The 14683-nt window shown below is 46.5% G+C and overlaps 1 non-coding gene across 1 annotated transcript; it reads right to left on the bottom strand.

Annotated features, from left to right (window-relative positions):
* Positions 1–2968: 2968 nt before the first annotated feature.
* On the bottom strand, positions 2969–3050 carry trnas-uga (transfer RNA serine (anticodon UGA)). Its single transcript has one exon. It is a non-coding gene; the product is annotated as a tRNA-Ser (tRNA).
* Positions 3051–14683: the final 11633 nt, after the last annotated feature.

Genomic DNA, 14683 nt, shown 5'->3' with positions numbered 1-14683 from the left:
CTAATTTTGTGTCATGCAGAAACTTCCTGATCAAGACGCGATTTTGCATCAAAATTACCGACATAAATAACGATTAACGAACAACAGTGACCATATCGAGCTGACCACCACACATCCTCACTTGCACCCACAAGTTCCTTCCCAACTCTTTCCCCATTCTTAGCTCCCCACTCTAGTCATCTACTCTCTACGTTCAGTTCAGCGGAAGTGTGTGAATCGGAATTGTGTACTATCTCCTATCGTCCAGAGATGTTACCTGACCCGCTGTCCACTATTTCTGCAGCGATTCGTTATTTGTTCTGTATGACATTTGTTAGACAAGGAGAACATGACTTTGAAAAAAAATATTGCAGATGCAGTCTCAATAAAGCCCGAAATAACTGTGTGATTTCTTACAGACAATAAATTACAATGAATACCAAGTATAATTTGATCTTCATCACGACTCACTGCACCTCAATCCCTCGCCTATTAAACACACTCAGTGATGCTGTCTCTCTGTAGAAGAGGGTGACCATATATTTCCCATATTCGACTCCAGTTGTAATCACTCAGTTTTACTACATCACCTTGACTCATCTGGACGGGTTCATCACTGCTCAAATCTCAGTGAGTATTGCCTGGTCCAGTCGAGTTTATTGCCGTGTGCCCAGGGACGGTGAGATACAGGTACAATAAAAAAAAACTTGCAGCATCATTGCAGGCTCGAAGAGACAGAGAGCCCGCAAAACATAAATCATACAGCTCTGCATTATTAACAAAAGCTAGATATAAATCTTGTGTCATTTTCAGACTTGGAAATGATCCCTCGGGCAAACTGATGATATAGATTGCGAACAACTGATCTCCAAGCATCGGTCCCTATTATATCCACTGAGTTAGCATACCGGCCCAAGAAATGCCTGTTTATTCCTTTTCTTTAAACACATAGACAACAGTAGGAAGAGCAAGACTCTAATCCTCTTCAGCCAGCCCTGACATTCAAAAAGATCAGGCTGGACCAAACTTGCTCTCAGTCCTACTCCCCATACCACACTTGCCGGTCAAAAGTTCTCCACCAAATCTCCTTCCGTCTCCCTGGGTGAGAGGAGATAATCTTCTGTCGTCTGTCTTTATTTCTATGCCCTGATAACGCCCCCAGCTTCCGATAAAAGCATATGGATATAAATCTTTTAAAAAACGGGACATTGTTCTGAGATTTTGCTCAGGATTGAGACGACTTTGGGGACGCAGAGCCAGTCAGGGTCCATGGGAGAGAACAAACGCCGGGTGAAACCCTTTTCCGCCATTGGTCAACATATAGATTGACATCTGCACACACCAATGGGAGCCAGGTATGTTGCATGTCTTTGACGAGGGTTGGTTTGTGGGTCGTTGGCTGATGGCGGGAGTGTGCACAGTCGCTACACCACACCAGTCACAACCGGCGAGGGCGATATTCACGGAAGATCAGCGAACCAGCTTATGTACGACAATGTACGGTCGCTTGCTGGTCAAGAGTGTAATGGGGAGTCTGCAGAGCGAGTGACATGAAACTGCGAAAGCTTTTCCCTTTCATGGACTCGTCTGCCCTGTTCAGCGACTGGGTCATAATCTCAGTCCCCCTCCCACCCTCGGCTGAACAATGTTTCTTATTGAAATAAGCAAATATTTTATTGGTTCAACCTTCAATTCTTTTTCAGCTCAAATTCATATGGTGGTCGTATCTTAACGGAGGATTGAACTAAAGTTCCGGGAACAGATTTATTGGAAAATCGTTACTCCTTCATGCTTTGTTACCTGTTCGCTCCTACGCTGCCGCACCAGTTCACGTCTCCTACCCTATACTCCACCCCAGCTGTGTTGTAAAGGAATATCTATAAACTTCCCACCCCAAACAGGCAGTCCTTTCTCTGAACACAGACATTGATTATTGATTGCTGAACGCTTGCTTCAGCCTTGAGAGGATTGTGAGGAAAGTGTGAGTTAGGAGGGAAAGGAGAATGTGGAGAGAGAGAGGGGGGGAAAGAGAGAGAGAGAGAGAGAGAGAGAGAGAGAGAGAGAGAGAGAGTGAGAGAGAGAGAGAGGAGAGAGAATGTGTGTTTGTGTGTGTGGGGGTTTGTGTATGTTACAGAGAGAGATAGAGAAAGAGCGAGTCGTGGAAGTGAAGCAGGGGAGAAAGTCACATCGTAGACAGGGCAAGAAAGATAAGCGGGGGAGTTTGAAAGGCAGTGGAAGAGAGAGAGTTACACGGCAGTTTATCAATTTAATGTTCACTTTGGGCCATCGTTTTCCTCATAGTGTTTTCTTGACCATCAGAATATTTCACCCCAGCGAGAAAACGAAATGTTACTTTCCATCCCTTCATTTAAACTCGGAAGCTGGAGGGGTCGTAGGAATTGTCACCGTTCGGACGGAGGAAGGAAAATTGTTCATGCGTTTACACGTGATCTTCCAACAGAGGGAGCAAGAGAGGGCGCTGCGTTATACTCATTGATGCTACTTCTCCCAGTTTCTTCAATTATGAAGATAATTAACATTAAATTGGTGCCATTAATTCTAAAATTTCCAGAGTTACTGTTGATTTGGATGCAGGAATTCTGCTCAGTGCGATAAATCGTCCCCAGTCCAGCTGAAGGAAGAAGGTTGGTGAACGAAGTGAGGCGCTCTGTATCCAAACAGCTGTAGAACTCGCCGACATCAATCGCTCTGTTTCTACTCGAAATCTATTGTTAGATACTCGTTTGCAAAATAACAATGTCGTCGCTAAGTAAACTCCGCGAGAAAGGGTTGTTTAAGCTCCCTCACGGAGATTGATCAGAGTCGGAGTGAAAATGAACTCTTGGCACTGAGAATGCAAGAGTATTGAAGAGTGTAAAAATCTTAACATTTGCCGCCTGGACTTGGCAGAGAATGTAGCGTTCAGACAGCAGCCAGGGAGTTACTGACAGGCAGGTGGAGTTCTGGTCCCTCGTGCCTGTAGAGTGAGCGCTGCGAGCAGGGCTTGAACCTGCGTGGGGAATCCCCATTGGATTTCAAATCCAACGCCTTAACCACTCGGCCATCGCAGCTCCATCTATGTTAATCACCCACCGCAGCATTGCATCTGAAGTGATTTATTTTCAGTGATGCAAATGATAAATCACCATTCCAATACAAATAGTATGATTGGATGATGTGGGAATTTGTTTCAAGTCAGGTAGGTCAGAACGTGAGTGTAGAGGGATAACATTGGCGTCAGTATCGTAAATGAAGGAGATTTCCACTGTTGGGGATAACGGTCAGGATTAGAATCAGGGTTATAATGACGGATATATGTATTTTTTTTTTGTTTTCTGGCAGCTGTACTGTGTAACACATATAGAATAATAATATAAGATCCATAGGTCCATAAAACAAAGGAACAGGAGCAGGAATTCGCCCCATCGAGTCTGTTTCGCCATTGTAGCAGAGCTGATTTATGATCCCCTAAACCCCATTCTACTGGGCATGGACATTGACGTCCTTAACAAACAAGAAATTATCAACCACTGCTTCAAACACACCCAATGACTTGGCTTCCATAGCCGTCTGTGACATCTAATTCCTCAGATGCGCCACCCTTTGGATAAATGTATTCTGCTTCATCCCTGTTCTAAACTATCATCTTTCTATTCTGAGGCCCTGCTCTCTAATCCTAGATGCCACACTACAGGAAACACCCTCTCTACTTGTACTTTAAGTAGGTATTTCATTATTCCACAGATTTCAATGAGGTGCCCCGCAGTGAGCACAGGCACGGATTACCAAACTCCCCTCGTTTGAACACGATAACCCATGCGTTCCCGGTGTCATTCCAGTGAGCCTCCGCTGGACCCTCCGAGTGTCTTCTGACCAACGTCTTATATCTGCCAACATTGCATTGTTGCTTTTATATTCTACTCTTGAACTGAATGTTAGAATTGCATGTTAAAATTCCTTTACCTATGACTAAGCCCAGAAGTAGGCAGGTAGAGAATACTGCACAAGGTCTCCTTGCACCTCTGGTTTCTGAAAACTATCCTCTTTCAGAAGGGTTTGTTATCCTTTTTTCCAAGGAGCATCACCGTACTACACGATGATCTATTTGACAAATCTTCGCCCATTCTCCTCAACTGTTCCTTGAATCTTGGAATACATTGAAGTCAGGCTACCCAGCATATTATTTCTTTTTTTTTTTAGCTCCTCCCACTTCTTTCAGAGTGGAGTGACAATTGCAATTTTTCAGTCATCAGGAACCATTCCGGAATGCAGTGATACTTGAAGGAGTACTACTAATCCCTCCAGAATCTCTTCAGCTACCTCTTTCAGAACCCTGGGGTACAGTCGTCAGGTCCAGGTGACATCTATCTTCAGTACTATTAACTTCACGAGCCCCTTCTCCGTTGTCTTAACATCTACTCTCACTTATGTCCTCTCCCACACGTTTATTGGTGCCATCATGCTGCTATCTTCCACAGTGCAGACTAACGCAATATATTCATTCAGTTAGCCCATCTTTTATTTTTCGCCCATTACTACTTCTCCCGCCTCATTTTCCAGCTTTCTGATATCCACTGTCGCCTCCAGTATATTCATATGTCTGAAAAATTGGTATTTTCATCTCTATTTTTTTCCATTTCATCTTTCCTGTCATCAACTTATAATTGCTTTCCATTGGTTTTTGAAAGTGTCTGAAACCTCCAGCTTCCCACTAATGCTTGCTGTATTACAAGCCCCCACTTTTGCCTTTATGCTAACTTTACTTTCCATTTTCGGCCACAGTTGCCTCATCCTCCCCTTTGAATATTTATTCTTATTTGGGATGTATCTATCCTGCACTATCCCAATTGTCCCCATGAGCACCAGTCATTGTGGATCTGCCGTTATCCCTGCTCCAATCCACTTGGCCATCTCCAGACTTTGGGCGCTCTTCTTTTCTGCGAGTGAAAGCGGCGAGGACAGTTATCGTCAGTGATTTTATTTTTGCGAGTGACGTGATCGGGGACTGTTATTGTCGCTATTTATTTTGCTGCAGAGGAGGAGGTTCTTTGTATCTGCGAGATTTGTTTATTTTCTTTTTTTTTTTGGGGGGGCGGGGTTGATGTCTGCCCTTACATCTACACCCATGGTCTCTCTGTATTTAATAGCTATCTGGAGTAGACAAATACTAGAGTTGCATTGTACATGCAGACTTTGACAATAAAATTAACCTTCTGAACCTTGTTATTTTCCTCTCTCGTGCCTCTGCAGTTCTACTCACTGCACGTAATTCTCATATGTGTGATTTTAGCCTCTCACTCTCAAACTACAGAGTGAATTCGATCATATCATAAGCATTCCAGTATCTTAAACTTCCTACACAAATCACAACACAACCCGCAATTCACAATTGTTTTTTTTTCCTAATTGGCTCAACCAAAGCGTATTCAAAGAAGCCATCTAGTAGGCATTGTCCAAATTCCCTCTCTGGGGATCCAGCGCCAACTAGACTTTCCCAAACTATCTTCATATTGAAATGCTACAATGGCCATCGCAATGCTATCGTTTTCACATGCCTGTGTATCTCCCGTTGTTATTTGTACTCACAGTCTACTGCTGGAGGCCTGTATATAACTCCCTTCCTCTGATCCTAAGATACCTCTCTCTAAGGATTTGATTTATTTTCTATATATCACCATAAGTTACAATACAATAAATTAAATAGATATTTAAAACGGAATCTTTAGTGTTAATGTGTTGAGACGTGTCTGAGCAGTTTAGTCTGGTGTAGGTCCTGAATGATGCACGCAGCCTGCTCTTGGCATCGTACTCTGAGCATCATATCCGCGATGGTGGCGAGGCGTGTGCCCGTGATTGAAGTGACGACGGCTACATCACTCAGCAGCCTCTTTCGATCCTCTACATTGGATACCTGCCCCACACCAGGCTGTGAAGCAACCACTCATAAAGCTCTCCACATAGGTCCATAGAAATTAATTGAATAACTTGCCGGCTCTAAATCTAGTCAATGAGCACTTATCGCGACTGTTCCGTGACTACGTCAACATCTTGGAACCAGTATGGATCCTTTGGGATGTTGAGGTACAGGAACCTGAAGATGTTCACACTTCTGAACCCTCAATAAGAATTGGTGTTTGTTCATCTGACGTATTGTCCTGGAGTACACATTCAAGTCCTTTGTCTTACTGACATTGATTGCAAAATTGTTGCTGCGATTCCACCCAACCAGCATATCTATCTGATGCTTGTACGCCTACTGGCTCCATTAGGCATGAGGTTCCCTGCACAGTGTACGAAAATCATGTGTTCCTTCAAGTTCCGAGTGCAGTCTGGTTAGCATGGAAAGTCACAACCACCTCAGTGCTACCCGTCCCAGTCATTGTTCAGCAGTCCAATCAACGCAATGGCTGTTCCTCTGGACTACCCGATGTGAGTGACTGTGAGTAATCAGTCCTTGGTCGTTGCGGAAATGGTTCAGTATCTACAGAATGGAGTAAAGTGCGGCGTCACGAGGAATGACACGTTTCATAAAGAGTTTGCACATTTCCTTGCACAGGCAAGCTGGACTGAGTTAGCTACTTTCACGAGAATATAGCCTGAGGATGTTGGCTCGTTACGTTGTCAGATATTACTGGTATCCTTCACAGGAGTCGGCATATAATTAATGATCACAACCGTAGCCTCGAAGTAGAACACCACCTTGTGAACGAAGTGAGCGATGTCCTTTGTTTCAGGTTTGTAACCCAATTTCGGTCCGCGCCGGTTGGAAATTCCATGAAATGTAGAGCCACTTCTGCCTTGGTCAGAAAGAGGGAAGAGGTTAGGTTAGATAAAGTTCGCTTGCCAGTTTCTTGTTCTTCCACAGCAATGTCTACAGCGCTCATCAGCATGCAAACCCATCGTTTTCCCTAGAGTTACTGTGCTCTTTCCATTTTACACGTCTTTCTATAATAGACGTTAACATCAACACAGTCTCCTAGCTCCTACACGCAATTTCCTAACCTCTGAAGGCCAGAGTTGCAGAACAGCTTTCCCACAGTCTCTCTGCATATCACACGGCTTTCAACGAACTATGTCCTTCCACTCCCCGGTAATCTAACATCCAATGTATATATACTCCGCTGGTCTAACATTCAGAAGTGCGCTAACTAAAACTTACCTGCATTGAAATACATTTTCAGTTGCTTCTTCCGTGTTTTTTGTTGAAATAACGAATTATCCCTTGCGTTGATGCAAAAATCGTGAAGCGAATTATGGATAATATCCTGTAAAGGGGTTCGTGCGAGATTTGTACCGGAGACCTCTTGCATATGCTTTCTCACCGGAAACAAGAACCATACAACTGGACCAACGAGCCCACATTCGTAGATTGCGTCACAACTGAACTCCGGAGCCATTTAAAGTTAATTGTTGGAAAACCCATTGCACTTTCCGTTGTTGAGAGGAGGGCCTGATGTCGAAATATGGTGGGGCCGTATTCCTTTGCGAGTAAGAGAGTAATCGTTACTTGATTCAGTCAAAATAAAAAATATAACGTTGTGGGCTGAGGATCCTATTTTTGTTCCGTTCTGTGTTCTAAGCAGATCCGGTGACAATTGAAATCTTGTACCACCTGCTACGGAAATTACTCGGTCTCCTCTTTCCTCTTCACCCCCCGACCTGCAGTCAGCATGGTTTTCAAACTTGTATTTGAAGTCATAGACTGGTAGCATCTCCCCTTTCTCCCCTTTCCACAGACGTTGTCTAACCTGTACTCATATCTACACTCCCGTCCTTCTACAGCTGTGCTGCAGAGGGCAGGCCGACACTGGAACATTAGAACAACGGGTCATCAAAACTGCCCAACGCATCACCGGCACCCCCAGCCTACCTTCCATCAGGGACGTATACACAGAAAGGCTCCGGAAAAGGGCCAGCAGCATAAGGATCCCACTAATCCTGCCTGTGGTCTGTTTGCCCCTTTCCCATGAGGGAGGAAGCCACGTAGCATCCACACTTAAACTCAGAGCAGCAGACTTAAAATCAGTTACTTTCTTCAAGCAGTAAGACTGACCAACACCTCCAATGACTAAGCCACCCCTCCAAAACTAACAACCCCCACCCCACCACTAGTACGTTTTTTTAAAGCAACACGCACAGCACGCCGGAGGAACTCAGTAGGTCGGGCAGCATCCGTGTAAACGAACAGCCGACGTTTCGGGCTTAGGCGATGTTCTGTTTCATGGTTAGGGCACAGGGTTGAGTCCTGTCGCGTTTGTCACCCGAAGTCTGTCACCCTCTGAGTAAAACTATCCCACCTACAGTTTGGAGTTCCTGGCATTGAAACGGGCTGTGGTGGATAAGCTGTGATTATCTATATGGTACCAAGTTTGAGGTGAAGACGGACAACAATCCCCTAACTTATATTCTGACTTCGGCGAAATTGGATACCACAGGCCTTCGTTGGTTGTCGGCGTTGTTTGTCTATGATTTCAGCCTGAAGTACCGGCCGGGAAGTGGGAACACTGTTGCCGATGCATTTTCCGGGCATGCTCAAGAAGGGCTGGACAGGGAGGGAGAGTGGGAGAGCGTCCCTACCCCTGGAGTCAAAGCTATGTGCCGGTTTTCTATCACGGGGAAGGCAGAGGAAAGGTAAGGGCAGGATAGAAATGGAAGATCATTCGGGAGCTTCTGATGGTGCCGTTCCACAAGCTCACTGTAACCTGACTGCTCTGAGGAGAACGCGTTTGCCAGAATTCAGCCCCGGGGAAGTGGCGGCCGCTGAGCAAGATGACCTGGACATTGGTCCCATTTGATCAGCGGTTGCGACAGCGGACATGACCCAAACAGACAAGATGAAACATTCTGCTGTGTCTCTACTACCGAGTGAATGGCTCGGACTGGAGTGGAGAAACCAGATCCAATACAGGGTCACGTCAGCTCTGGACCGGCCTCAGCACTCTCAGCTGGTTCTGCCTCAGAAGTTTCAGAGGATTGTGCTGAAGCCGCTTCAAGGTGATTCTGGCTATTTGGGGGTTGAAAGACCTTTGGGTTGCTCAGTGATCGATTCCAGTGGCTCTGAATGACGCCGGAGATTAAAGAGTACTGCAAGTCGTGCATTAGATGTATAGGGAGGGACATGGTGCCAACGAGGTTCGTCCTTTTGTCCCACTTGAAGCGTACGGGGACCCTTGACCTCGTGTGTACGTATGTCCTGTCAATAGAGCCAGATGCCAGCAACATGGCGAATGTCTTGGTCATTACGGATCAATGCACCAGATATGTATAAACCATCCCTACCAAGGATCAGGGTACGTCCACGGTGGCCAAGGTGGTATGGGGGAAGTATTTCATTTCTTAAGACCTCCCCAGGCGGATAAATAGTGATCAGGGACGGGATTTCGAGAGTAGGCTCATACATGAGTTACTGAGCATGCTTGGAGTCGAGAACTACGCTCTATCACCCCGCCCTATAGGTTTAATCGGACCTTGCGAGATACGCTCGGAACCGTGGAGATCAGCAAAAAGAACAAGTGGAGTCAACATATTGGGCATCTGGTCCACATCGACAACTGCACCCGAAATGAAGAGACCGGGTACTCGCCATATATCGGATGTCTGGGCACGAGGAGAGTTTGCCCGTTGATCTCCGTGTTGAGACTGGTGAGGAAGATCTACCACAGAAGACTTATCTGAAGTATGAGTCCGATATGATCAGGGAGCTGAAAAAGGCTATGAATTAACTGATAATCAAAGAAATAAGGGGAGGTATGACCAAAGACTTAATTTCTCCGAACGCCTGCCTGGAAACCGAGTACTCATAATGAATTTGGGGCTACCAGGGAAGCGTATGTTGGCTGACCGCTGGGCGGCTACGCCCTATGTAATGGAGAGTCAAATGCCAAACGTACCAGTTTTCTGGGTGATACAAGAGGATGGGAATGGGCCTGTCAGGATTCTGCATCTGGGACAAGAGGTGCGTGTTAACCCAGAGGCTGACCTGAACCCTACACCTAGTAAGAAGACTCTGAAGCAACGTGGAGAGACTGATGGACTCGGAAGATGAGGAAAAGGGGTTGTCGTATATGCTGTCTTTCGCCAACACCCCAAAAATTGAGCAAGAGTTTTCCCACTTATCTCTCGCTGAGGAAGGTGACCTGGGCGTGGTAGGGGGGCCGGGTGAGTGTGGGGGATTAGCACTGCTCTGACAGGCTTGCTGTGAGACCAGGAAGCGGGTCTAGGCTCCAGAGTAACAGGGGATGAAGCAGTGCAGAGTGATCCGGGTTATAGGAAGGCACGAGTGATAGACCGGGGGAAGCCGCGACGTGTACACCAGAGGTATCCCAAGGAGTGTTTGAAACTGAAGAGGTAGATGGGATAAGGAGGTCTCAAAGAATCAGGATACCCCCAGACAGGGTTGCCTATGTAGCACCAGGGGAACAGAGTGCTATGACTATCCCCCTCGTGAGATATGTCACTGCATTTTACAAATAGATGGGAGTTGATGACATCACAAAATTCTATTGAAAGCTGTGTTATTAATATGAGAGGACAAATTATTTCCAAGTCATGAGGACATGACTATTTTGGTGTGGGGAGAGTGTAATGCCCTGCTTCCTACTTTTACTGTTATGCTGTATGTGTTTCATATTGGCAGTTCTGTAAACGCAGCTTGCTTTCAGCTTGTTTGGCTTATGGTTGAACAAAAGCACGTGTGCCAGCCAATTAGGATGGTTGAATTAAGGGGATGTTTCTCTGGTGAGGGACACCAAGGTTGCATTTGGGTTCTTCTTCGACTGGAGATGGGGAGAGAAGACGTTGGGGAGGACCGGCCGTAGCATAAGATCCGGTGGGAGACCCGTTTGTTCGAGATGGATTGCGAGCGCTGTTCGGGAGGTGGTGTCGGCGTTCATGTTGACAGAGGGCCCAGCGCCTGAGTGACAGAGAAGTTCCAGATGAGCTCCATTTGTCTGTTTGATTTGGATTGGGCTTTTCTTTTGTCATTCTTTACTAACCTTTTAATTAAGTTAAGGTTCATAAATATAGTTGTTTTAATCGTATGCCGTGTAAAGTCTGTTATTTGTAATAGGATAGCAAATTACGCAGCATCCACTCATCCCGGGGTTTGAGGTGGGATCGAGCCTTCTCAATCTCACGAGTTTGGCGAGAATTGAGAGTGCCTTCCTTAGACCTACGCAGCCAAGGAAACCAGGGTGTTTCACCTATATACTAGTGCATGTGGCCAGACACACAAAGATCACAAGTTGGAGGAATGAGGAATTAAAGTGGCAGGAAAATAAGACAGTCAAGGATAAGCAGGAGCGGTTACTCATCCGTCTGTCTTTTTCACAAAACACAGGCGACGTGTCTTTCAACGTTCAATGAAGAACGCAAAATTAACAGATGTTCCACTCCATTTCTGTTTTCTCTGAATGGAGAGAAAATCTGTATGAACATAGAACATCGAACAGATATTTACAGCACATTACAGGCCCTTCGGCCCACAGCAGAGACACCTACTCCAGAGACTGACCAGCATTTCCCCAGCGCTTAGCCCGCTGTTTTGCCAAGCTGCAAGTCCCTGGATCAAAGTGGATGTGTCAGTTCCAGGACCAGGACATAATGGTGGCGAGGGAAAATCAGGTGAAGAATGGTCCCTTCAAAATGCTGAAAGACGTGGAGTTGGAGAGAGAAAAAAAAAAGTTTTGTGAAGGCTGAAAGAATGTTGCTGACTAATAGATGTTGAAGAGCATGAAGACCAGCCAAATATCACCGTGCTGAACTGGGGAGAGTTGTGGGGAGAATATGCAGAGGAAATAATTGTAATACAGAAAGGAATTTCCCTGTATTGGCAGAGAAGACATAGAAACATAGAAACATAGAAAATAGGTGCAGGAGTAGGCCATTCGGCCCTTCGAGCCTGCACCGCCATTTATTATGATCATGGCTGATCATCCAACTCAGAACCCAGCCTTCCCTCCATACCCCCTGACCCCTGTAGCCACAAGGGCCATATCTAACTTCCTTTTAAACATAGCTAATGAACTGGCCTCAACAGTTTGCTGTGGCAGAGAATTCCACAGATTCACCACTCTCTGTGTGAAGAAGTTTTTCCTAACCTCGGTCCTAAAAGGCTTCCCCTCTATCCTCAAACTGTGACCCCTCGTTCTAGACCTCCCCAACATCGGGAACAATCTTCCCGCATCTAGCCTGTCCAATCCCTTTAGGATCTTATACGTTTCAATCAGATCCCCCCTCAATCTTCTAAATTCCAACGAGTACAAGCCCAGTTCATCCAGTCTTTCTTCATATGAAAGACCTGCCATCCCAGGAATCAATCTGGTGAACCTTCTTTGTACTCCCTCTATGGCAAAGATGTCTTTCCTCAGATTAGGGGACCAAAACTGCACACAATACTCCAGGTGTGGTCTCACCAAGGCCTTGTACAACTGCAGTAGTACCTCCCTGCTCCTGTACTCGAATCCTCTCGCTATAAATGCCAGCATACCGTTCGCCTTTTTCACCGCCTGCTGTACCTGCATGCCCACTTTCAATGACTGGTGTATAATGACACCCAGGTCTCGTTGCACCTCCCCTTTTCCTAATCGGCCACCATTCAGATAATAATCTGTTTTCCTATTTTTGCCACCAAAGTGGATAACTTCACATTTATCCACATTAAATTGCATCTGCCATGAGTTTGCCCACTCACCCAACCTATCCAAGTCACCCTGCATCCTCTTAGCATCCTCCTCACTGCTAACACTGCCACCCAGCTTTGTGTCATCCGCAAACTTGGAGATGCTGCATTTAATTCCCTCATCCAAGTCATTAATATATATTGTAAACAACGAAACTTCAGAGAAATGTTTGGGGAATCTTCCAACATGGAAATGTACAACGGAGACATGGAAACAGTAAGAATGTAATGAAGCTCCAAAGGAGGAGTATGACAGAGTAGAATGGATGCAGGAGGGCGGAGCTGAGGAGAATACAAGGAGTGAATACAAGAAACAGAAATAAACTGAACCAAACTTACACACTGCGGACAGGATGCATTAGAGAGGACACAGAGAGAATTTTCCCCAGGTGAGGAGTTAAGAAATGGGATAATTAGGAACTGTGACGGGAAGAATATGTCATAGTCCGGTCCGTAAAGTCCGTGTTTCGGTTCACAGTCCGGTGCATGGTTCTTTGTTCCGGGGTTTCTGGTTTTCCCCAGTTTCTGTTGTGGACACATGTTTCTCGTTTTGAGGCTGAGACATAAATACCTCTGCAAACCAGGGATTCCCTGCTGCACTGTTGTGTTCCCCTCCTTGTCTTTCTTCCCATCGCCTGACACTCTGCCTGGATACCTCACCTGACCTCTGACTGTCTGGATACCTCGCCTGACCCTCTGCCTGGATACCTCGTCTGACTCTCTGTCTGGATACCTCGCCTGACCCTCTGCCTGGATACCTCGTCTGACTCTCTGTCTGGATACCTCGCCTGAGCCTCTGCCTGCTCATCTAGCCTGGATACCACGCCTGTATACCCCGCCTGTATCGCTGAAGTCTTACCGCCGGAGGAAGACCGGAGCCTTGTTAGGTTTAGATAAGGAACTATGTTTCGTTCTGTGGAATTGTCTCTCCTTGTGCACGCGTTCGCTAGGTGGGTCCGGCCGTTTGCCGCCACCTTGTGTTAGGATCCGTCTCTTCATGTTCAGTGTTCTCTGTATGAGTCCCGGCCCTATGTCCTGTTCCCAAGAAGGGGTTCCGGCTCTGTGTTAAGTATGTGAGTCCCGACTCTACGTCCTGTTCCCACGGAAGGGTCCCGGCTCTGTGTTCCGTGCTCCTTGTCCAAGGTTCCGTGCTCCCGGAGGACGTCGTCCAGTCCGTGCCTAGCAAAGTCCTATCCGAGTCCTGCCCATGTGCTTTTCCCTGTCATTGTGTCTCGCCCTAGCCAGGAGTTCCACACCCAAGCCACGTCCAGTCCTCTAGCCTCGTCTTGTCCTCGCCTACTTCTGGAGTCCGAGCCCGAGTGAAGTACCAGTTTCTGGGTCCTTTCCCAGTCTCTGGCTCGGAGTCCATCCCCAAGCCTCGAAGTACCCTAGCCTCAGGACCAAGACCCCAGCCTGCAGGCCTGAAACCAAAACCCCAGACTTCAAGCCTCAAGACTCCAGACCCCAAGCCTGTTTCCAAGCTCAAGCCTGAAGACCCCAAGCCCGTCTCTATTCTCAAGCCTCAAGACTCCAGCCTCCAGTCCTACAGTCATGTCATGTCCTTGCCTAGATCTGGGGCCCGAACCGGAGGCAAGACCAAGGTTCTGGGTCCTTGCCCAGTCTCTGGCTCGGGGTCCAAGCCCAAGTCTGTGTTCTTACCCCTGCTCCTTGCCTGTTATCTGTCACGTCCCTACTCTCGTCAACTCCTGCTCTTCTGTTCTTTGTACTTCAGTGTCTGTGTCTTGCATTTAGGTCCATCCCCACCCCCCACCCCCCCCCCCCGCCTCCATTGTGACAGAATATCCTTTGAGGAATGTAATCAATGTTAGTAAATTTTTACCCGAAGTTCCGTGGAATCTCTGTCTTTGAAATACTTCCTAATAGCCATTTCTTACTATACAGTCAACGGGATTAGATTTGGAACAAAACAAGAACATCTTCGTGGGGAAATATTAGCCGTGATAATGTCTCATTAAGGAATAGCTTTTGCTTCTATTTCATATGCCGACTCGGATTTCCGCGTAT

The sequence above is a fragment of the Mobula hypostoma genome, unplaced genomic scaffold (genome assembly GCF_963921235.1).
Source record: "Mobula hypostoma unplaced genomic scaffold, sMobHyp1.1 scaffold_36, whole genome shotgun sequence".
Lineage (NCBI taxonomy): Eukaryota > Metazoa > Chordata > Chondrichthyes > Myliobatiformes > Myliobatidae > Mobula > Mobula hypostoma.
This window is presented reverse-complemented; position numbering and strand designations above follow the sequence as displayed.